The following is a 25,745-nucleotide window of genomic DNA, read 5'->3' on the forward strand; positions in this document are numbered from 1 at the left end:
CCCATGGGTCATCCCCTTTACCTAGGAATCCCCTCAGCTTCACTGGAGAGGCACAAAGTGACATGGTGACCTCCCTGGCACGAAAAGAGAAGTCCTCAGCATCACCTGTGCAGTAGTCCTGCCAAGAGGTTTCGCCACCAGATCATGAGGAAGCAGACAAATTTAGAAGGTGGGACATTCTAAGAGACAACTGGCTTGGACTCTGCAAAAGTGCCAATGTCATTAAAAAAAAAAAGAGGTTGGAGACTGTTTTAGATTAAAGGAGATATAGACACTAACTAATGCAGTGTGTGAGTGACTCTTGATTGGATCCTGGTTCCCCCAAAATAGCTCTTAAAATTCTTGAGGAGAATTAGAAAAGTGTGACTCTCAACTGCATATCAGATGGCATTATTGGATGGAGGTTAGTTTTCCTGAGTGGCATAGTGGTAATGCAGTTATGTTGGAGAAGGTCTTTACTCCTAAGAGACTCAGTGGGAGGTGAAGAGATGTGGCGTTTGCACTTTCAAAAATACATACAGACTCTCACCAAGATGGCACTCAACCCAGCAGAGCAGCATCTCAGAGATGTAGAAAAAGACATTTTGATCCCTACAATCATGAGAGAAAAAGCCAAAGAGAGATGTTCTGAACAAGTTCAAGATTTTACCAAATGCTGCAAGGAGCCTGAAATCCTTATGGTAGTAAAATGCCAGAGAGAAAATCCTGCATTGAAAGAATGTCTAACTGCTTTCTATAACAACCCTGCCTTTTATTCAGAATAAAATGTGGATACTGAGGAAAGGGAGGAGTTTGGGGAAACTGGGATTCCTACCAAGGAAAGGCCACAGGAGCGTCCAACAAGCATGCAGACAAATATGCAAGTGATACTCAGTAATTCCATTCCCGTGATCACCGTTCCTACAAGAACGGACTCAAGGAGTCCTACATTAAGGAAACGTTCATTTTATCTGAAATAAAGATTTTTTAATTAAACAAACACATACAGTCATCCTCATTATTCCCAGATGCCATGTTTGCAAATATGCCCACTTGCTCAACTTTTCTTAGTAACCGCAAAACCCATACTCAAGGTGCGTTCGCGGTCGCTTACAGAAGGCCCGGGGGTGAGCGGCCTGAGCCCCTCAACCTGCACATTTCCAGCCGGGGTCAAACGAGGCAGCCCTCTTGCTTCATTCGGTCTACACCACAAACACGTGTCCCTTCACAGTCCAGTTGGTGCCACGGTTCTCACATTTTGGCACTATTGCTGGAGATCTCACTGTTTAAAAAGGCCCACAAACAGTGTTAGATGCTGTCTAGTGTTCCCAGAACAAGACTGATGCTCATGGAGAAAGTCCGCCGGGTAGACGAGCTCCGGCCAGGCAGGAGCACGGTGCCGCTGGCTGGGGGTCCAGTGTCAATGAGGCGACACGCACTGATGGAAAGTTAATGACAGGGACCCGAGGCTCGCAGGCACCTTCCCCTGTATTTCTCCGAAGAGCAGTGGTTCAATATCTGCCCATTCAGTGTCTGCTGCTATTTTATAGAAATAACTACGGGAAATATGAGAATCAATACACATATACACACATACACACATGTATTCATATACACACATGTGCATATGTGTGTTACACACAGGCACTGCACAGATGTGGCGAAATGTTAAGTAGATGGATACATGGATGTTTATTGTGCTAGTCTTTTATTTTTCTGTGGGTTTAACTTTTCAAAATAAAATGTTGGAAGAAGAAACATGCACACACACACGAAGTGTGGCTTATGACCTGTCAATGGTTGTAAAATTAATTTAGACAGTGCAACCAGCATGTTTGTAACAAAAAAGAATGGACTGGAGTAGAATAGAAAATATCAGTGCCTTGCATTCATGTTTTGTGAAATTTGGTTCCAGATAAGGTGTGGATGTGTGTTTGCTGGGTTGTAAAGTAGAATGTTTTTCTTATTAGGAGTTAGGGTCCAAAAACTTTGCAAGTCACAGGCCTGTAGGATCAAAGCATCATCTTGGCACTGCTCCTTCACCCTCTTTTCTTCAGTGTTTCTGTGCCAGGGTCCATCCCTATCTCCAGAAGGAGTCCCCTCCTCCCCAGGCTGGCCCACCGCGGGCTGTGGCTCCTCTCTCTCTGCGCTCACCCATCGCTCCATCCCTTCCCTCGTGCCCCTCCCAGGCCATCCGGAATCACACTGTAGTCTCCCCAATATAATCCCCTTGGCTCTGATTGTTTGCTCTCGACCTCTGTGAAGGTGTGACTAGTCCATCATCAAAGCCCTTGAACTTGTCTCTTATCAGTGCACCAAGGAGCAGGCAGGGGCTCTACGGGAGCAAACGAGAAACACTTGGAGGGAGGGAGAGAGCAGCAAAGCCTTTTGCGACGAGATGCTCCCTCAGAGATTACAAGTTTATTTTACTAAGTTACTAGCAGAGTTCTGTATAGGAAATGGAAATGTTTCATCATTATTCGAGAGAACAGGCAGGAGTTGGCATAGCCAAGCTACAGGGGCAAGAGCATTGAAGGTAGCGGGACCCCCTAGAACAAAGACATGTGAAAGGAAGCAGCAGCAGGAGGTGAGCTTGGAAGAGTGGGACAATCGAAGAACCAGGATTGTGGGTGTCAAGAGAGCAACCCAAAGGCCGCTGTGGTTCTTTACTGTTATGGAAACCACAGATGCAGAAGAGAAACCACATGCCGAATCACTCCTGCACCCCAACAGGCGCTCACGGCTCTGAGGAAATGTAAGATGCTAATTAAGGAAATCTTTTCTTTCTCATTTTGGCTTCCCTATGAAGTGTCCATTCTTGAGCCCAGATGGCGTAGCTCAGCCATTGAGCGTCAACCTATGAACCGGGAGGTCAAGGTTCAATTTCTGGTCAGGACACATGCCCAGGTCCCAGGCTCAATCCCCAGCATTGGTGTTTCTCTCTCCCTCACCCTTCCTCTCTCTAAAATCAATTTTAAAAAAACATATTAAAGTGCCCATTCTTGAGATAGGTGTTTTCATTAATTATTAGTCTCAAAAATTAAGATAAAAAATAAGTGAGCCTCCAGCTATAAAGAAAACTGGGCATGAAGGACGCATCCAGGAATACCAATCTCACCCCTCCATCACCCAGCACAGTTCTGTCAACAGTCCTCCATCCTTTAGCAGAGGCCCAGGATGCTCTTCTGGCCTAAATGACTCAGATCTGGGGAGACCCATGGAAAGGAGGGAGGTGAGGTCCTCCTTGTGGGAAAATGTGGGGATTCCAGAAGCAGATGGGTAGAACTTCTCAGAGAACCAGCTTGAAGAAAGAAGAACAGAGGTGAGGGCAAGGGAGGACCTGAGCAGGCCCTTTAGGATTGCCTGATTCCTCCTGTGTGGTCCCAGCATGAAAATGGATTTCACAATCCTGAGGGTGACCGGAAACAAGCTACTCATAAGAGACACCAGTCTTGCCCAGGCAGGAGTGCGTTGCATAGTCCCCACACAGCCTTATTTACATGGATTCTTATTTGCAGTGGCTCAGTATCCTTGTAACATTCCTCTGTCTCCTCCAGCACAGTGTCTTCTTACAACCAAACGCAGGAAAACTCAGCATTTGGCTGCTCCCAGGCAAGGGAGAAACAAATGAGACCCTCCAAACTGAGATTCCCTGTAGGAAGGAAATATTTGGAATTTGTGGATTAAAAACTGGTATTAGTTATTTGAGTGCTTGACTGAATTCTGAAAGACCCAGGGTTAAGGTGCATGAGAAACCTATGTATTCCAGATTAGGCAGGGTTCTCTGGCCTCTCACTGAGAGTCCTCATTTATTTAATATTCACTTTTTTAAAATCTGCTGTAATTCCGGGTATGAAATTAAGCACTGCGCCCATCTCCTCTCTGGGAGGGAAACTCTGCCCTCCCTGCCGGTTCTCTTTCAGTCCTACATGTCATCGGCCATTTATAATTCCCTTAAATTGAAGTCTCAAATTGTGTCCTCTGAGACAGATTGAGCAATTGCACTTGGCCTGCACAGTGTTGGCCAGCATAGCAGCATAGTTGCATGGTTGCTGTTATTTTTAATCTTGAATTATCTGTCGCATCTAAAAATTTGGAGACTCCACCACATTCTGGTTATCTCTTCCTGCATAACAAAGCACCCAACTTGTGTGGCATAAAATACAACCATTTGCCATGCTTCTGCAGGTCAGGGATTTGGACAAACCACAGCTGGGTTGGGGGCAGCTTGGCTGGTCCCTGCTTCCTGAACACTGGGGCTTCTGCAGGGAAGACTCTAATGGCCAGGTGCCATGAAGAGCTGGAGACACTGCTCAGGGTAATCCTATCATCTGCATTCCTAGGGTTAATCTAGGTGAGCCACAGTTTATTTAAGAGGTCATATTAAAAGATAATATCCAGCCTAGCAGGGCGTTGGCTCAGTAGCTGAGCATTGACCTAGGATCCAGAAGACTGAGATTCAATTCCCGGTCAGGGCACATGCCCAGGTTGCAGGTTTGATCCCCAGTCGGGGACATGCAGGAGGCAGCCGGTCAATGACTCTCTCATCATTGATGTTTCTCTCTCTCTCTCTTCCTTTCTCTCTCTGAAATCAATAAAGATATATATATTTTTAAAAAGACAATATTCATTTAAGAAAAAATCCAAATTTTTCCATCTTAAATGGTGAAAGGGTACAATGATGGCAACCGTAGAGGCTTGTAAATTAGTCCATTGGCTACCGCCCTCAAAAGAGACAATGGTGAAAACCCACCTTTTCAGGCCGTCATAGTGGCATATTGCGAGGTTTGCTGGAGAAATCGCCCCATATTGACTCTAGACTCCTGGCCCACACAAACGGAAAGGAAGACCTGCTGACATTCTAAAGGTATTTCACACCTCTGCTGGGCCTGGCTCTCCTGTTCACTTCCCCCTGGTTTCTAATGATATTTTTGTGCAGGTTTTCTGACCTTCTGTGACAGATGTAATGACTATTGCAAAGGAGCAGAAAGTAACACCGGTGTTTGCTCAAAATTTGTATTCTCATTCTGAAGAATTAGGCCCCAAGCTGTCTATTTCATCAATGCCTGTTGCTTTAATAAATATTTCACATTCCTCTTTTAAAGTGTCATAATCTTGCAAGTTTGTTGTTATACATCACATTTCATCCAGTGAGACCCAGGAATCATAAATTTGGAGTTGGATAATTACCAGTGGACTCACAGACTTTTATTTACTTAAATGCAAAATACTTTTCATACTTGAAGTGAGTTGAAATGGCTCTCATGATACGGTACCAGATTAAACAAATCCCTCATAAATTTTATGCTTCCCCTTGATACTAAATTTCTTTTACTAAATAGACAGAGTGGTCAGTGCTACTGAAAATGATTACGAGTCTTCAGTAATGCAGGGACCACTAAATTCCCTTGTGCCTGCCCTGTCCTGAGGGAACACAAGCTGGTGCTTCCCGGTTCCTTGCAGAAAAGGAGGGTGCTGCTCTCACACACACTTTGATGGGAGATGCCCGGGTTCAAATCCCTGATGGGATTCTCTGGGAAAGCCTGGGTCTTAGATCTCACAAGAGTAAATCAAGGATACTGATGCCTGCATCTCACAAGGCTATTGATAGAATTGACCGTCTCTTGGACGTCCCACGTGGCTTAGTGGTTTCGTGCTCAAGCTGTCAAGTCAGAGAGACCTAGATTCAAATTTTGACACTAGGACTTACTAGTTCAGGGATCTTGGGCAAGTCATGCAAGCTGTCAGCCTTAACTTCATCTCTAGAATGGGACTGCTAATAGTGCTCACTTCATAGGGTTGCTGCAGAAAGAGAGATGAGATGCAAATACGTGTAAGTGCCGATGCAGTGCAGGCAGGTGGGAACCTTACATGTGGGAGCCCTTTTCCCTTTCACTTAGTTCATGTTCTTTTGGATCCCACTCTCTGCATCTTAACTTTACCTTATTCCTGGTGTTCTAGGCCTTGGATTTTCAAGCATGTGTCAGAACTCCAGTCCTAATATCCAACTGAGACACCAGGATGATTACAGCCCCAAGGACCTGATCCAGTGGGAAAGCCCCTTCAGAGCCCAGGTGGGCCCCCAGGACTGCAGATGACCCTACACCTATCTGGGAAGTTGTTGCCATAAGGGCAGAAACTCAGGGGCTCTGAGGAAACAACCAGCTTCAGTTTGGCAGCAGCCTCCAGCTCAGAGAGGGAAAGGCTGTGGCAGGCGGGAGAGGCCCTTTTCCCACAATCCATATGGTTGCTGTGCCCAAAGCAGGGTCTGGACAGGAAACAAGGTCAAGCACAGTGGTCCCTCCCATTCTTTCCCACAGCTCAAGTGTGAAGCCCCATGAGGACTTGGCTTCTAGCCCCTGCATCCTCCCACATACCCTCTCTTTGTCTCTCAGTTCGTAGCATGTGCCTGCTTTGCACTCAGACCTCATGCATCAGCTACATAAATTGGCTGCTCCAGGGTCACACAGCTGGTTAGAGGCACTGTGCCTTGGGAGCCAGGTCCCGACTGAGCAACCTGGCTCTAGAGTATGTACTACTTTTCTCTGACCTCTAGAATAGCGATGGGTATTGAAGGAGGGGTGGAGGTTACATGTGTATATATGTGCATATACATATAGGTATGTGAATACATATATATGTATATACCTATAGGTATATCCTTTCTTTATGTTCATCCATCAAATATTTCCCTGGTACTAGATCCTATTACATCTTAATATCACCATGAGGTGGTTGTTATTATTCTTACTTTACAATTGAAGACACCAAAGTTCAGAGAAGTTAAGTGGCTTGCCCAAAGTCACACAGCTGGTGGATAATTGAGCCAGAATTAGAATTCAGGCCTGGGTGTCCCAAAGACTGGCTTTTCACCACCTAGAAACTCTCAAATCCAGGAATGAAGTCATGCTGGAAAACACAGGCTGCTGCCAGACGACCTTCTGTTTCAATAGAATTTGGTTATTGTGATGATTTCTGGGCTCTTCCTGCAATCAGGAAGGGACTAATCAGAGAAGGGGTGAGTAAAGATACCCCCATCTTTGGGAGCTCAGAGCAGTGTGGTTTGGGTCAGGTGAGAGGCACAGGGGGCAGAGGGGAGGGGATCAGGGTCTGGGGAAGGCTGACCAGAGCTCAGAGAGTGAGGTCAGGAGTAGGGAAGAGCAAAGCCAAGCAGAGGCTTCATGGGAACCTCATAGGTGGGAGCCCAGAGGCCTGTGATACATGACCAGCTGAGAGACACCCAGGCACAGTGACCCGGGGAACTTCAGTGCTTGGTCTGGTGGCATCTCCTCTCCCTTCACTAGCTGGCCGACAAGATCTTATACATAGTAGTTGGCTAGTAGGAGGAAGTCAAGACATCAAAAGGTACTTGCCAGTTTTTGTTGGTATGGAGTGCCAACAACTGTACTGAGCATATTTTATAAGTATTTTTTTAACCAAGGACAACTCGATGGGTAGGCATCAGTGTCCTCAATTTGCCTCTGAGGAAACAGGCTGAGAGAAGCCAAGAAACTTGTTAATAAATCTCAGAGGGAACCCACCTTCTTTCTCCTACACTGCACAGTATGGAGAAGACATTTATCATTTCCGTACCTGAGCATGACATGAAACCCTCTGTTAGTTGTTGACATGTCACCAGTCTGCATTACATTTCTCATTGGAAAAAGCTTGCTCTCACGTTAGGGAAAGTGATCCCATCTTCGGCCCTCCCCCGCCTTGCTTTATAGAGCGCTCTCTTCTGCGTTTGTGTGCGGGTCTGCGGCACCGCTCACCGGCTACCTGTCCACACGGCCTGCGCTGCGCTTCCTCGCCTGTCCGAACACACCAGGCTGCAGCGGGCCAGCCTCTGTCGGGCCCCTCGGTTGATAGATTGGCCTTTTTGCTGGAGTTGTACCAAGAATTTCTCCATCCCTCTTTGCCAGAATGCATGTTTCCAATTATGCAAAACGCTTCGAGAGCAGTTAACTTCTTTCTGAATTGGTTAAATAAAAATGTGGTGTTTGGGAAGGCACCGCTCTTGCTGCATGAGCGAGTCCCAGCAGAGTGTAGCGAGGGCAGCCCAGCCAGCAGCCCACACTGGAGCCCCTCCAAGCCCCAGTGGCTTTGCACACGGCAGGTTTCCTTTTTTATGCTCAATTTTCTCCCGTTTGCAAGACAGGGTGTCTGATATGAAGAAACGGGCCTCTACGGTCATAATGTTTTGGGTAAGGAGCCAGGGGCAGGAGTGTGGATGTGCCTCCCACACACACGCCTTTGCTTTTCCAAGGCAGCTGGAAGTTGAATTCTGGATTAGTAGTGCAAGGAAATGCAGACTTTAATGTCAGGTCACCTGGTAAGGAATTTTTAAATGGGGTGACACTCTGCCGCCCCCTCAGCCACCCAGAGTCCTGGCTCTTCCCTCCCACTCTGAAGGCTACTTCTTCCAAGCCTTCTGCCACACATACTCAGAAATCAGTCTCCTTTCTCCCTTTCCCTCTGCTGCCTCCCCCCCCCCACCTCCACCCCCACACGCACAAACATTGGCATTGAGATTTCCACAAACACCAAACCAAGAAGCATGGAGAGTATGAGGAGCCCCAGAGGATGTCTTCTATCCTTTGCTGTCCCACAGACTGATTTCTTCCAGCCAGTGGCCTCGTCAACTCCAGGCCTACTTCGGTTTCATGTAGGCTGAGGGCCAAAGTGTTGGTGCCAAATCCACAGTAGAGTTAATTCTGGATCACCCTCCCTCCCATTGATGGTTTCCCGCTGAGCAAATCTTTCATACCATTGCTAACAGACTCAAACTCCATCCTTCACACACCCTCCCCCATTCAGCCAGTTGCTGCTGAAATAGGGAACACCCACCGTGCACACACTCATCCAAGGGAGAGAGGGCAGAGGTGGTGGTTGGGAAAGGCTTCGGCAAGCCTCTGATGATTGCACTGTGTCTTAAAATATACTTCAGGATTTTGTTTCAAGACTTTAAGTTGCCTTTGAGGGGGTGCTTGTGGAGTGAGTGGAACACCTAGTAAGACTTTCCAGGCAGAGGTGTGAGAAAGGCACTAAAGAAAAAAGAAACCTCACAGTGTGGAGCTCATCGTGGCCAGATGGTAGGATAGGAGTACTGCGCAAGTCAAAGGTGAGGCTGCAGAGGAAGGCAGGGCACGGCCCTTCATCAAGGTCCTTGTGTGCAATGGCAAGGATGTAACGATCTTACCGACTGAAGGAGTCATTGAGGGATTTTAATCAGGACAGAGATGCATTTTCCAAAGATCATTTATGGGAGTATATGGAGGAATGCCCAATGGGAAGCAGAGGAGCTCTTGAGAAACTCTCGTAGTGGTTGGTAGTCCAGGAAAGAGATGAGCAACATCAGAAGCTGGGCAGGAGCAGAGCAGATGGAAAAGGGAAGGTCAACCAAGCGAGATATTTAACATGCAGAACGTACAAAGCATTGCGAATGACCCTATGGCAGGTTTAGAGGTGGGCACCGGTGTTCTGGCTCAGGGACTGGGTGGTTAATGGCTCCGTTAATTCACAGAGATAGGAAATGCCAGAGGAGAGGTTCGGGAGAGCCCATGAAGAGTTCAGCTATGAACATGTAGAGTTAAGGTGCCTATAGGACATGCAAGTGGAAAAATCCAGTTGGCAATTGACTTTCTCTGTCTGGAGTTCATAAGAAGGGTCTGGACCAAGTGGGGTTCCACGTACTGGCCCCCAGATCTCTGAATTCTGATATTTCCAACCACTGCTAACTGCTCTCACCCCACAGCCTCAATCGACCCTAGTTCCCAGTCAGTTGGAATGGTTTTGTTAGTGAAGGCAGCTAGATATTCATAAAGGACGGAGCAAAGGGAAGCAGGCCTTATTAAGCATAATAAATTAGGGAGCTCAATTGAATGCTAAGCCTGCTTCACTAGGCAGGTGCAGCAGTCACAGGCGATCGCAGCATCGCCCCACCAAGACGACTAACACCCCTCTGTCCCCCCTGTAGGGAGGAAGGACCAGCTTTCCAGTCTCCCCAGGGTACAACTGGCCCATTGCCCAGGCTATGGGGAGCAGAATAAACAATAAAGGGGAAATTCCTCGGCTGGGCACATGCTCAGTAGAAGCCAAAAGGGCACAGGGCGAGATGCTTCTGCTTTGAGGCAGAGGCAGTAGGAGCTAAGGCGGCTCCCGTAAGGGGCAGAGCCCAGCCTGGGTGAAGGATGGGACTGGATAAGGGACACAGAACCCTGGAAGGTCTAGGAAATTGACTGGTTAGGGGGAGGGCCCAAAACCAGCCCCTGAAAGATTGAGAAGCTGATTGGTTAGTTTGAAAAGGGGCCTGGTCCTTCCAAACCCTGAGATAATATAATCCAATTCTAACGGAGCGTTTGCGCCCCGCTCACCCCCAATCCCCCTATTCTGCCCCCACAAGTAACACATGCTCGCCCCATTCTTTGCTCATTTTTTCCCCATAGCAGCCATGCAGCCCTCACGGCTGTCTGCGGCCCATGGCAGACTGCACAGGCTCCAAATGCAGACCTGGGCACAGGGCCCACTGAAGCCCAGCTGGGAACAGAACCTAAGCTAGCCGCATGGGCACAAGGACCAAACCAATGGCAAGGTATGTCTAGACGCTGGCCCTATTTCTGGGCCTGATGAAGACAATGCTGGACTTTCTCCACAATGGGACACATGGACATTAGACCCTGGGAACCTGTGGGCAGCCTTCCCACTCTATCTCAATAATTCTTACAACTCAACCTCCCATGTGTGGGTTCCTGGAAATGCTTTCCTTGCAACTCCATGAAAAGACCCATTTCCACCGGCAGCAGTTTGTGGAATCATGTGGACAATATAGTCTTTAATGCCTAGAAATCATACTTGTGTGTAACTCTCCAACCCCTACCCTCTTGCCCCATAACAGTTATTTGCCATGTAACAGGAGAAAACACCTATTAAACTCTTGGGTGTCTCTACTAGTGAATGGTGAGATTTTTATGCAACCACATCAAACCTGAAATGAGAGAGCTGTGGGTTTTTGATGATGGCGGTGTTTGGGGGGAACCTTCTGACACTGTACATTACATTACCTGAAGCAGAGAGAAAATTATGTGCAAAGCTCAGGAGAATAGAAAGAAATTAGCACATCTGGGAACTGCAAATAGATATGTATGGGGAGGTGGAACATGAAAGATAGAAACCAAATCTTACAAGGTCTTACAAATTATGTTGAGGAGTTTGGAGCCAAGAAGTGACATAATAAAATTTTAACTTTAAAAAGATTATTCTACCTGCACATTCAGGAAATGATTGTAAAGAGAGGGGGGCAATCCTGAAGGCTAGGAGACAAGGCAGGAAGAAGCCATTTGATAGTTCAGGCAAGAAATGATGATGGCCTGGCCTACAGTGGTGATTGTGAGGACAGACACAAATGGAATGAGTTGAGAGCTTTTAGGGAAATGGGAACTATAGTATTTGAGTAGTAAGGTTCCTAAAGCTCTAGGTCATCACTATCACCTGTGATTTTCACCTACCCTTACCTGACAAGATGGGACCTCCAAGGCTAAGAGCCAGGAATTCTGGAGCAGCTTAGCTGGCTCCTCAGGCTCAGAGACTCTAATGAGTCTGCAGTCAGGATGTCGGTCACAGACACTGTCAGTTGGAGGCTTGAATGTGACTGGAGAATCTGCTTCCAAGATGGCTCACCCACAAGCAAGTGCTGGTTGTTGGCAGGAGGCCTCAGTTTCCTCCCATGTGGACCTCTTCACAGAGCTGCTTGAGTGTCCTCACAACATGGCAACTGGCTTCCCCCAGGGTGAGCAACCCAAGAAAACAAGACAGAAGCCACAAGCCCCTTTATTAGCTAGACTCAGAAGGCACACCCTGTAACTCACACAGTATCACATTGTCACACAGGTCAGCTCTGGTTCAGCATGGAAGGGGACTACACCAGGGCATAAATACCATAAGTGAGAAGCACTGAGGGCCCCTTGGAGACTGGTAAGTGCTTCATTCAGGACACAAGGTCAGGTCTGTGGAACATCTCACTTTACTACCTTGAATACAAAAGTGTTCTGTGATCAAATAAGCTTGGAAAACACTGGATTAAACAAAATTACATACTTTATCTCCTCAGAGTCATGTATGGTGACTGTCCAAGAGCAGAGTAATGTGGCCTTGGGGCCAATTTGGGAAGTAGTGTCCTCCCTGTGCTGCTGGGAGCTCTGAACAGAATATTTGTCTTCGGGTAAAGATAGGAGAAGGTAATGATCATTTTACAAAAAAGAGCAGGGAGAGAAACCTAGAGAAGTGCAAGACACCAAGCCATAAAGGTCAGGGCCATCCACCTTATGCCAACCTGTTGGGGGCTGGGTTCTGCACTGCTTGTTTTAGTTTTAACCATGGCTCCAGGGTATGGAGTCCATTCAAGATAGATAGTAGATGACTTTATCCAGAACATCAGGGAAAACCACTTTTATCATTCACCTTTCTCTCTGAGAGCAAAGTAAATTGATATCTGTAATATGAAACTTACCCAGTACGAGTGATAATCACATGCTTCTGTATCTCAATGCAATTCAAGGTAAATATTTTGGACTCTAATGACCTTAGAGTAGTGATTTGTCACTTGTCTACACAGTAAAATCACCTAGACAAGGTTTAAAAACATAGTCATACCTGAGCTCCTTTCCAAGTCAACTAGGTCAGGAATCTAGGATGTGAGGCTTTGGGACCAAGAGTTTTCAAAAAGTTCCTCTAAGTGATGATGTGTGGCCAAACTTGAACACTGTTCTTTCTGTTGCTCTTGTTCCCTTTCTCTCTCTCTCTCCTTCCCTCCCTCTCTCTCTCTCCCCCTCTTTCTCTCTCTCTCCCCCTTCATCCCCCCTCATCTCCTTTCCTCTCTTTCTCTCCTTCCCTCCCTCCCTCCCTCTCCCTCCCCTCCTCTCTCTCTCCTTCCCTCCTCTCTCTCTCTCTCTCTCTCTCCATGGCCACCCTTGGCCAAATATCCAACTTTAGAATTACTTAAAACCATTTTTCTTTTCACAGGACCTGGCACAGCACCTGGTACATGGTGGTGCTCAGGCCATATCTGTGGATCTGAGTTGAAGGCATTTCTCAAAGAGACCACTGCTCCTGGCATCTCTCTGCCTTGGTCCAACAGAACACACTCCTGACAGTTTGAGACCCTGAGCAGATGAAGGGTATGATTATTCTTCTTGGGACTTTTAACATTTGAGTGCCACTGTGGATAAGTTTTTCTATGGTGTTGATCATTGACTACACGTGCCTTAAGATTCAAGCTGACACTCAGCAAATCTTTCTGGGACTCCTAGACAAATACCCCTTATCAGGGCATCTGAAGTTGGTGGAGACAAAAATGTCAAATATGGTAGCACAGTCTTAGTCATGTAACATGCATTTATTATTATTTTTAAAGCAATCATCTCAAAAGAAAACATGAGAATATAGTTTATTTAATTTTTTCAATAAAATTAAATTAAAACTAAGCCTGGGGGGAAAATATTGATTTGAAAGATAGATTTTAGTCATTCAAAAACATACAAATCAGTGATTTTCTGTGGGGCAGGGCAGATGGAGAAGGAGGTTGTGAGAGAACTTATGTCAGCGTAAGTTTTTATACTCATTGATTTGTGAACCATATGTGCATCTTACCCATTCAAAAATAAAATAAAAATAAACCAAATTCAATCAGCTATACTACATATCCAATGAAAAGTGGCATTATAAGATTAATGACTTGATTACTTTGGTCTATTAGTATTTATTTTGTTTTTCAAGTTTAAAGTAATTAGAAACTAATCTCTTCCACATTGCTGAACAAGTTCACCAAATCACAAATTTTATGCCTTTGTTCTTTTGAACTAAGTAGGTTTGTTTTTTTTTAAAGCCCCATTTTCTACTCTGGGCCTCTTTGCTGGCTTCCCGGGACACTGAATGCAGGACTCCAGGAGGCCTGGTGCCCAAGAGATGGGCCAGAGAGCTGTGTAAGGAGCCAGGAAAAATAGGAAAAAATTTCAGAGTCAGATGGAAGAAACTTAGGATGGGCGAGGGAACATACCAGATTGGAAAGTGATCAGGCTGGCACTTTCCTGACCAAATTGGCTTGCCTATGCAGCAGATCTGGCCAGCTGGGCAGAACAGTCTTTAAGGGAATCAGAGAAGCCCGGTGGAAGTGGAAAGCAATTGCACGCAGGCGGCTCTCATTAGCAGAGCACGAGCCAGCCTCTCACAGACAAGTGTCACTGCCCGTCTCTCACCGACTTCCTGAAACATCCTATTTCTGCCCCTGGGAATTAAGCCTCCCCTCCGCCGCGAATGGCAGAGAGGAGGCATGACCACGGACTAGCCTCGGACGGCACCACACCACAGCTTGTGTGGCTGGTATCAGGCCCTTTCAAGAGCAGGGGGAAGGAGCAGAGAAGCTGAAGGAACTTGTGGGGAAGGAATGTTCAAGCCAAGACCTGGGGAAAAGGTGGGCTGTGGCTTCCAGGGACCTCTCTAGAAACAAAGCCTTTGGCCTGAGTAGGCTCGTGGCCATGAGGACCAAGGTCACCCCCTCTGCGCTTCATTCAGAAGATATAAACGGACCGGAATGGTGAGAACATAACCTGGAGACGTGGAATCCTAGCTCTTAGTGCACATGGAGAGGCCGAGAAGCAGTGGCTCTCGGTCCCTCTCAGTGGGTCTTCTTTCCTTCTGAGGGCCATAGAGGTGGTTCTGTGGTTGCTGCCCTTGGGCACAGACTGGAGTGACTAAGAGGACAAGCTCTGGAGCCAGCCTGCCCGGATAATCCAAACCCTGGTGCATCTACTTGCCAGCCTGTGACCACGTCAGTCAGAGCTCACTGGTCACTGTGACAGAAACCAGTTCTGGCTAATTTCAGCCCCAAGGGTCATGGCTAGGAAACTGGGACAGGAGCCAGGACGGCCCTCCATGTCAGTCAGAGCTCACTGGTCACTGTGACAGAAACCAGTTCTGGCTAATTTCAGCCCCAAGGGTCATGGCTAAGAAACTGGGACAGGAGCCAGGACGGCCCTGACATCCATCCCGTCTTGTCCCAGAGCTGCTGCTGGGGGGAATCTACTCCTACAAATCCCAAAACCTATTTGCTTTAGTGACACTGAATAAGCTGCTTACCTTATCTCAGCCTCAGTTTGCTATTTGTAACATGGGACTATCATTAGCACTTACCACAGGATGTTGTTCTGGGGCATCAATAAAATAAGGAAGGGCAGGTGCTTAGGCCAGTGCTTGGCCTGCAGTTGGCCCGCCATACATCTTGGCCACCACTGTTGGTTGGCCCAAGCCTTTGTTCAGAGATCTCGCTTTGTGTGGGACTGCTGTTTCCCCGCAGGACCTGGAGGGGCCACACTGTTGCAGGGGAACCGAATCATTCTGACCACTTATGGCCCATGAATAGGATCTGCCGCCACCACTCCCAGCAGGCTCCTCCCCAGCAGGCCCAGGGACCCTTACTCTCAGGAAGCCACTACTGCCACCCCTGCCCTTTCCCTATTTCATTCCAATAATTGTATTTTAAGTGTATTGAACCCCTGTTGTCAGCAGGAATAGAAAACATGATTCACATCTGTCACCCACAATCTGTCTCTTCACACAGATGAGACTGTAAATATCCCCCAGCCTCACCCCTGCCCCGCGACCTGTGACGTCTGATCCTGGGCAGAGTGAGCAAATCTCCTTCGCTGTTCCTCAGAGGTGTCATTTCCTAAGTTTATAATTCAGTTAGGAGCTTAGAATCATTCATCCAAAGAGCACAGGTTTACTTCTGCTCTGCCAGCCGCGTGTCGCACACGGTGCCTGCTTCCTCCCAGGCCTTCGCCATCAAGCCACTGCCCTGTCTCAAGTTTGAGCCTCAGGAAGCACCAGTCTTCAGTGTGTCCTCTAGCTGGCTTCATCCAGCTCTCACGCTCCTGCCTGCTTCTCCAAATCTCAGGCAGCGAATTCCACTGTCTTGAAGATTTTCCCATTTCCTTGCGTAAAAGAGACCTCCCCACCTCCTCCAGAGGCGCGCACACACACACACACACACACACACACACACACACACACACACACGTGTGGCGCCCACCACCCCCTTCACTCACCGCCTCGTGAAATACGCAGTGCCATATTGCTTGTCTTCGGAGTACTGACAAACATAATTTATTTAAGCAGTTTGTGGATTGAATCAGGGCTCATGCAGCTGTTTGTTCAGTAAAAAGAGCCTGTTAGAATTCTGGCCACGGCAACAAAGAGGGTTCTGCGTTCTCAGGCATTCCATAGAAGCAAACCCAGGCTCCCAAAATCTCACACAAAGCGTGTCTCTGTCCTCCCGACTTTCTCTCTTCCAGTCCACTCTCCCATTTTGCAGCGAAAGTGAGCTGTCTACACTGCGAGTCAAATAGTGTGACCCTCACAGCTCCTTCCCACATACCTATTACCAACACCCCTCCCCTTCCCCAGCCGCTGCTTCCCACATCGTGGCAGAGTAAAGTTCAACCTGCCTGGCACGACTGACCCAGGCCATTGTCATCTGGCGCCTGCCCACCTTCCCGGTGGCTCTCACCTCCCCAGCCCCTCTCACCTCTAGTTCCTGCAGCAGCGCTCGGCCAAGCCCTCCTCTGCTCGGGACTGCTTCCCCGGCCCCTCAAGCCTAGGTTCGGGTCCCTTCTACGTGCTCACCCCAATCAAAACATAGCTTGAAGACAGAGACAGTGCCCTTCTTAGCTGTCCCTCCAACTGTTAAGTCAGTGCTGATCCAGAGGCTCTCAATAATTACGGATTGAATTAATGTGTCTGAATGAGTTAAAGGGCTGGGGAGGGGCCTCGCTGAATGGAAAGATGTCTTGCTTAACAAAAGAACTGGAGGCTGGGTTCCCAGGAGTAGTGAGGCAAGCCCATCTGGGAACTAATTAATTATTTACAGGATATGGATATTATGGGGAAGGAAGCCAGTAACAAGTGAAATGAATCAGTTTTAAGGAGGAAATAATACAAATTGGAGTCAACTCAATGAACTATGTATTCACTCGGCAAGCACGTACAGAGCATGAAGTGTGCCTAGCACCACACTAGGTCCCAGGGATACATGAAAAAAGAAACAGCCCTTGACCTTGAGGAACTCATAGTTCAGTATATAGAGACAGATGTTTGCAAAAATTAAGAATAGCATTAAAAATAACACTAATAACAACTACGTTTGCTGAGCATCCCTGACGTTCTGCGTCCTGCCCTAGGCGTGTTGCACTGTCGGTCTCATTTTCACCTTCCCCGCACATCGCTGAGCTGGGCGGGTGAGAAAGGGAGAGGGGCCTTCACGTGGGGCTGCAGCCAGAGCCAGGACTGGGCACTGGGCCGGCCGCTGCCTCCCAGCCTCAGTTGCACCCCCTTGGACAGCCTTGCGTTGGCCGTGTGGCCCTCCTGCAGCTGGACCTGGGGCCCGAGCCAATCAATCTTGCAGCCCAGGCAGTTGCACTGGGGTCTCCACAGAGCCCGTAATTAATCTGGCTGGAAACAGAACTTATTTTTACACCTCTTCACGTCAGTCCCCACAGACCAGGCTTGAGCACAAAGTGAGAAAACATGAATTGATCACAGCTGTGAAACCATGGTAATTAGTGCAAAGTACTGAAATCCTCATTTCTGTGGCTGGAACCCCTGGCTTCCTGACCACAAGTGATTAATAACACAAATACCCATGCCCTAGCCTTCCTCCTTAGTGGCCAGGCCCTGCCCGCAGCCCCCTGCTCAGTGATCGGTCACCTCAAGTTCTGTAATGGGCTTTGGAGTCAGTAAATGGAAAGGCTCTGCTAAAAGCTGCTGTAGCCATAACCAGCGGCCAAATGACTGTCAGTGGGTTAAAGCATAGCGGCTTAGGGCTCACATCATGGTCCCTGAAACCATGGACTTGAAGTCAGGTAGATAAGCTGTGTTCAAATCCCAGCACCTACTTGCTAACTGTGCAGCCTGGGACAAGTAATTCATCCCTCTGAGCCTCTGTTTCTTCATCTATGAAATGAAAATAATATAGAACAGTGTTTCTCAACCTATCTGAAATAAAGGATCAGTTTTCAGTTTTGGGGTTTTTTTTCAAACTTAGATTGATATTTTTGTAAAATACAAGTGAAAATAAAATGCTTGAACTACGATCTCATGCTTAGAAGTTGTTGCCTGGCTGGGCGTGGCTCAGCGGTTGAGCGTCAACCTAGGATCCAGGCGATTGGGGTCAGGGCACATGCCCGGGTTGCAGGCTCGATCAATGACTCTCTCATCATTGATGTTTCTATCTCTCTCTCTCCTTCTCCTTTCCTCTCTCTGAAATCAATAAAGATATATTTAAGAAAAAAAAAAAGTTGCGGCAATGTCAAATCACTATAACAACCTTAAAGTACTTATTGCCTTGGACCATTAACAAACAGATCATGGGTGGGCACCGACCCACAGATCACTCAGTGAGAAGCACAGCGTCTGGCACAGAGTATGGGTGAGTTAAGTGTGAGCTGCTATGATAATGAGTCCCCACCATCACACATACGCAGTGTTGGCCAACTCTAGAGAGACTTTTGGACTTTGTAGTTTCATCAAGCAAATGCACTGGGAGAGAGAAAACCAGTCTTCCAAGTAATATTTTTATTTGTTTATCTATTTACCCTTCACTAGTAGGGCTCTGACCAAAACTAATTATTTAAATTTACTGACATTTCTGTTTAGGTTTGTTTAACTTCTACATTTTTAGTGGTCATGTTTAGACACTTCATTTCCTTTCCTAAGGCCCCCTTCATAACAAGGCTGATTCAGTTATGGGTGGGCTGCTATGGGCCTATTATGTAGGCCTGATTGTCTCCTAGGGACTAAAGCTCCCTGAGTGTTACAGAAATGAGCCCAAGACAGCCATTGTGTATTGGCCCAAGACAGTGCACTGTGGGTTGTGTACTTCCTCACAGCAGGTGGGATCCGTTCAGAGCAAAATCCTGATGACATCAAACTCAAATTTTTACCCATGCAATTGCCTTGAAGTTAACCCAGTTAAGCAGATTTTGAGCCATTTAGAGCCCTGCCTGCTTTACACGCCCTGTGAATCCACTGGCCATGGAATCTGTGGGGATGAAGAGCCCCAGGCACTGCTGTCCTTCTAATCGTCTGACCCAGAGGCTCCTCACCTTCCAGAGTGACTGTTAAGTTACTGTCTGTTCCCAGACTCATGGTTTTGCCTAAGGAGGTTTCTGGGCCAGGAATGGCCCAACTCTACCCCTCCCCACTTGTCATTCCTCTCCCCCTGACAGAGTGGCTCTCACTCTCTGGGTGACCTCCTCTGTGCTTCCTCTCTTGCTGTATAATCAGACCCCATTGCTGTGGTTTTCTGGCTTCTGTCTCTTTGACCAGACCCTCAGCTTCTCATTGGCCTGGGCATAGACCAAGTCAGATTTATCTTTATGTCCCTAGCAGGGAGCACAGCTGTTTGTTGAAGGAGTGAAGAAGTGTATTAGGGATGGAGGTTGAGGCGCTGCCTACAGAAGTCTGAATTATAATAATGATGAGGAGGACCCTTTATTGAGGTCTTTGTGGATGATAATTAGTTAAGATGAGGTAATTGGGCATTAAAACAGACCTTAAATCCAATGATTGGTATCTTTTTTTAAAAAAGGGGGGAATACACACACAGAACCACAGAGAAAAGAGTCATGTGAAGAGATTGGATTGCTGTAGCTACAAGTCAATGAGCATTAAGAACTGCTAGCAACCACCAGAAGCTAGGGGAGAGGCATGGAACAGATTCCTTTTCAGAGTCCCCAGAAGGAACAAATGCTACCCAGCACCTTGATTTCACACTTCTGGCCACCTGAACTATAAGAGAATAAATTTCTATTGTTTCAAGCCACATAACTTGTGGTAATTTGTTATGATAGAGCTAGGAAACTAATACATTTATTGTAGTTATTGATATAGTTGGGTTTGTGTCTACCGTCTTGCTTCTTGATTCTGTATTTCCATTTGTTCTTTAACCCTCTTTCCTCTTTTCCTGTCTGTTTTATTTTTAGTTAGTATAGTCTTTTTTAGTATTCCATTTTATTCTTTTGGTTTATTTATATTTCTTTTTTTCACCCGAGGATATTTTTTCCATTGCTTTTTCAGAGAGAGTGGAAGGGGGGAGAGAGAGAGAGAGAGAGAGAGAGAGAGAGAGAAACATCCATGTGAGAGACACATCACCTGGTTGCCTCCCACCCGAGCCCTGACCTGGGCTGGGATGGAGCCTGCAACCGAGGTACCTGCCCTTGGCCAGAATCCAACCAGAGACCCTTTGGTCCGCAAGCTGACACTCTAACCACTGAGCCAAACCGGCTAGGGCTCTATAAGTCTTTGTTGTATATATTTAAGTGGTTGCTCTATGAATTGCAATATGGCTTACTTTTTTAATTAAATTTATTGGAGAGACATTGGTTAATAAGATGATATAGGTTTCGAGTGTGCATTTCTGTGGTACATGATCTGTATGCAATATGGTTTCATAACTTATCACAGCCTACCCAGAATTCACACTATACTATTTCATATAAAATGACTCAATCTTACAACAGTGTTATTTCAGTAACTCCCCTCTTCTCTTTTGTGCAACTAGTTTCTGCAGTTTCCTCTCCCCAAGCCCCCCATTTTCTCTCTCTGTTCTCTGTTCCATTCTTCTCAGGTCATAGATGACCTAATGGTAAGCCCAGGTTTTAATCCCTCTTACAGACTTGAGCACATCTGTAAATGTGGGATGTTTCTCTCCATCAAGTAACTGAGAATTCACTTAAGAGTTAATTTGTTTAGAGAAAAGCATGAGTTCACGGCATCACCACCAGAACTCGGACTGACAGGGCTGGGAGGGACTGGATGAAACAGTCCGACAGAGGCCCAGGGAGCAGTAAGCGGGTAAGAGTAGGCTAGCAAGGGGTGGGTGCTGCGAGCTGGGGCCGGGCCAGCTAGTCCTGGTGTCACAGGGCCTCGTGGGCCTCCTTCCTAAGAAGCTTGGATTTTCTTCGCATTAGAGACTTTTTAACCCACTAATGGAAATTAAGAGACACGACATGATTACTGTTCTGACAGATCACTGTGGCTGAGCTGCGAAGAGCCCGGCTGGTAGGAGAGTAAAAATGGAAGCAGAGAGGTCAGCTAAGAGGCTGTTGCTCTTATCCAAGAAGAGCTGATGGGAAAGATTGATTTCTCTGAACTTCCCTGAAAGCCTGTATTAAAACTCCATTTCTTTGAATCAGTGCGTGTATTTAATAAGGGAGCAGTCTCAGAGCCGGAGATGAAAGGAAAAATGGCCTGTTGGCACCACAGCTGCAGAGCCAGCTGTCAGATGGAATAAATTGCGTTTACCCGAAGAGCCAAATGGAAGTGGCTGGCTGGAGGCCGAGGTGAGCCACTGAGAGGGCTTATCCCCTCCTCCCTGTGACCCCTCCAGTTGACTTGGGCATGGTTAAGGTAGGGGAGGGCAAATATCGTGGCCTCGACTGGTTGCCTGGGCAACAGCTCCTTCCAGCATTTTTAAAGTTGAGGAACCAACTCCTCTTCCAAGTTGGAAACGCAGCGCTCGAAGCGTCTGGCTAAAACGCACACCGTTACCAAGGCGTGCGGAAAGCTTTAATGCCTGTTTGAAGGCAAAACCTGCATCTTTGAAGACCTGCTGACTTAATCGAATGTCAAGACAGGTAGCCCCAGGCATTTCCCTTTCAGGAAATTTCAGGGGCCTCTCTCCCAAGTAGAAGCTGAGGGGCTAAGGGAGTGAGGTGCAAATGAGGCAGCCTGCCCTCCCCAAGGATTAGGGGAAATAGTGACCCCACAGAAATTGTCCTGCCATTCACCATTCCCTTGATCTGTCAGCCGGGACCTACCACTGTATCCCAAAACAGAGAGCCATGGGCAGGATGCTTGGTACCTGACATCAGGGGACAGAGCTGGTTCCTTGCTGCTGGTAGAGGGGATGTGCTAAAACAGGCCAGGGCCAAGTACAGGTCCTTGAGAACCTGCTGCTGTACAAAGTCACTGTGGAATGAGCTGAGACGGGGGTGAATGAAATTATGCCTGCTCCCCTGGAGCTTGCCTTCGCTGCAGGAACTGTGAAGTACCAGTCCCCAGAATGACTGATCTTGCGTGGGCTGCTGTTCACGCCGCTCCTCCCTGCCGATGGAGCCACCAAGTCAGGCTCTTCTCTGACTCAGAGGGAGCAGGGGAAGGGGGGTGTTAACCAGACTCCATGTCCCCAAACACTGATAGACCATTGCCTTCAGTAAACTATTTGCCCAGAACCGGAAAGCCACACTGCCCCCCTGATTTTCAGCCGCTCTGGGCACTGTGTCTTCCTGCTGGATTTAATCTCCACAGAGCCCATACGAGGCCAGCTCAGTTTTCCAAGCCCTTTGGCCCACCTGGTTGCCACAGGAGCCAGTCCAGTATCTCCCACCTCTGTCTCATCGATATAGTTTCTCCATGGCTGTGATGAAGTTCAGGCCTCGGTATGCTTCCTGCTTGAGCCTACGTTAAAACAGTTCTGGCTCTTGAACGTGATTTATCCACACTAGGCCACCTACTACTCCTTTTTCCTTTCCACTTGGTTGTCAAAATATATATTAATTTGTCTAGGATTTTGTTTCTCAACAATATTTTCTCTCTAAATGCAACTTGAATCTAATTATCATCTTCCAGGCGTTGGATCTCAAATCTGACTACACATTAGAATCACCTGAGAAATATTATAAAAATACCAAAGCTTTTACCCTACCTCAGACTTGTTCATTCAGAATCAGCACTTCTTAAAGCTCCCCAGGAAGTTTAATGTGTAGCCAGGCTTGAGAACCACTTCCCAAGGAGACCCTCTCACAGTTGAGATGAGGGCTGGCAGGACACCGGGCCAGGGACAATCCTTGGATTATAAAGGTGGATAAGGACCTTCACTGGGCCAAAAATCAGCAGCAAAATCAGCCAGAGCCTGATTTCCTGACAGGAAAATACACAACTTTGCTCTGCTGCTGATTTCTTTTTGGTAAAGCTTTTGAGGAAATCCAAGTCTGTGGAATCATTGAATTCTATATGTGAAAGTCCTAGCAGAAAACAGAGCTGGGCCAGGGTCTTCATGGCCAGGAGGATCTGGGAGGTGCACACAAGTTGTAGGGAAGAGGGAAAGGAAATCTCCCCATCCCTCCTCATGTTCCCCAAACTCCACCATCCTGGAGAGCAGCAGGCTCCCAGGTGTCACAGCAATTTCACCTCAGATCTGGACTTTAGAGGTGGTATGGTCTCTGTGGTCATGTGGCTCAGTCATTCTCAAAGTTGGCTACACATTCAACAATTTAAGAGACCAGAAAAGAGGAACTATAATCTCTGATTTTCCCCCCAGACCAATTGAAACAAAAACCCTAGAGTGAAGCCCAGGCAACGATGCTTTTAAAAAGTGCCCCAGGTGATGCTAAAGTGAGAACCCTTCTAGTCCAACACTCCCTGGATGAGAAAACCACAGTCCCTGGATTAGACAACGAAAGACGTTAGAGCAGTTATACGAGCCATTTTAGAAGAAGTCAAATCAGGTCCTCATCAGGCACTATATGCCAAAATGAATGCCAGGAAGGGAAATGTAAAAAATGTAGAAAACACAATCTTTAACAAAGAAATACAGGAAAAAAATAGATGTGAATATTTATCTGTTAAAAAATTATAAAAAAATGCTTAACTACTTCAATTAGAAAAGGAAATGTGAATTCAAGCAATACTGAAATGTCCTTTTCCATGTAATATATAAATAGGGTTTTTAAATGATGAATGTTGAATGGTGTGGGTAAGACACATACTCATACACAGTATTTCTCGTTTTTTGTGAATTGTCGGTTCATGTCCTCTCACACATTGCAGGGGGAATGTTCATTGTTAAGCTTTTTGAGAAGCAATTTGAAAATAGCTATCAAAAACTTTGAAAATATTCTAGCAAAAGAATGTTCCATTAGTCAGGGTTCTACAGAGAAACACAATTGATAGGATGTGTATATATACATCTATAGATAGATACATACTGATATAAATATAGACATAGATATAAAGATTTATTTTAAGAAATTGGCTCATGCAAGTATGAAAACTGGCAAGTCCAAAATCTACAGGGTGGGGTAGCAGGCTGGAGACCCAGAGAAGAGCCAATGCTGCAGTTCAAGTTCAAAGGCCATCAATCTGGAGACCCAGGAAAGAGCCAGGGACTGCAGTTCAAGTCAAAGCCATCTGCTGCAGAATTCCCTCCTGCTTGGGAGAGGTCAGCTCTATTGTTTTCTACTCAGGCTTTCAACCGAAGAGCAATCTACTTTAGTCAAAGTCCCCCACCTTGAATGTAAATCTCATGCCAAATGTAAAACACCATTGCAGAAACATCCAGAATAATGTCTGATCCAATATCTGGGCACTATGGTCCAGCCAAATTGGCGCATAAAGTTAACTATCACGAATGTATTTTAGAATTAGGCCAACCAGCATTTGAATCCCAATTTTGCCACTTAATAGCTGTGTGACCTTCTGAGCCTTCCTTTATCTGTCAAATACAAATAATAATACAAACCTTATGGAATTATAAGAATTAAATTATAAAATAAATATAAAGTAACTGGCACATAAGTGCTTAATAAATTATAACCATCTTTAATATCTTCACTCATAGAGTCCTCTTTCGGTATCCTATTCTAAGGAAATAACCTAAAACACAAAAACGGTGTTTATTGCTATAATATTCATAATACTGAAAAACAGCAAATAACCTAAATGTCCAACCATAGGAGAACAGCTAAAAGAACTATAGTAGGAGAGAATATTAAGCAGCCATTAAAACTCATGGTTGCAGAGTATAGAAACACAATCGAAAAATACTCCTGTTACATAAAGTAAGAAAAGCAGGAAACAAATCATATACATTGGATGTGCTCAACTATGTAAAAAAGGACAATGAAATATTATTAAAATAAAATACTCCAAAGAGTGTTTAGTCATTTCTTTTTCTGTATTTTTCCAAATCAACAATGAGCTTTCATGTTTTAGTAATTAGACAAAATTAAAGTCATTTTGTTTAAAAACGCGCAGCTTCAGATTGTCCTCCGTGATGACCTCTCTCGGGCGTGTGGCAGAGCGGTGGCGGGAACAGCCCCTCCGCAGTCTGGCCCCTCCGTCCAGCCGGGCCTCGGCTGCCCACGGGCAGACTTGGTAGCTGCGGCCCAGGCTGGCTGCCAGCGTCCCCTGGATAGTTTGCAGCCAGGCCACCCCATAGAAGTGCTTCCAATATGTGTTTTTTCATCAGTTGGCTCCCTCACAGAGTGAGGCCACACCGTCTACCCTGCAGCCTGTATAATGGTTGCTCTATTTTCTTGATTTCTTGAGCAAAGGGCATTAGGGCCGTCTCTGGTTTCTTAGCCTTGGAAGCGCAGGTAGCAGGCGCGTTAGATAAGCCGCGTCCCTGACAGAACACACGTCCGCGTGGCCTGTGTGCTCCATCCACGGTGCTGAGGGTCTAATTAGGACGAAGCGAGATCTCCAGCTAAAGTTTCCAGCCCCTCCAGATGATAAAGGGTTGCTGGCCAGGGACCCAGGGTCCAGCAGCTGAGAGAACTCCTTGCATTGCCTCATCTCGTGAGCTGCAGGGGGTTAGGAAAACAAATTACCCGACACAGAAATCACAGCGTAAGGGAAGATCGAGAAAAGAGAAAAGAGGAAGACTGTCTTCTCCTTGCAGCTGAATATGTGTAACTAAAGCATAAATGAGGGTCCAG

General features: G+C 46.6%; 1 pseudogene across 1 annotated transcript; it reads left to right on the forward strand.

Moving 5' to 3' along the window:
• Nucleotides 1-533: 533 nt before the first annotated feature.
• LOC308564936 (COX assembly mitochondrial protein homolog pseudogene) lies at nt 534-6,077 on the forward strand (annotated as a pseudogene). The gene is made up of 2 exons: nt 534-873; nt 5,941-6,077. The product of its transcript is annotated as a COX assembly mitochondrial protein homolog pseudogene (transcript).
• Nucleotides 6,078-25,745: the final 19,668 nt, after the last annotated feature.

The sequence above is a fragment of the Miniopterus schreibersii genome (genome assembly GCF_964146895.1).
Source record: "Miniopterus schreibersii genome assembly, chromosome: 12".
Lineage (NCBI taxonomy): Eukaryota > Metazoa > Chordata > Mammalia > Chiroptera > Miniopteridae > Miniopterus > Miniopterus schreibersii.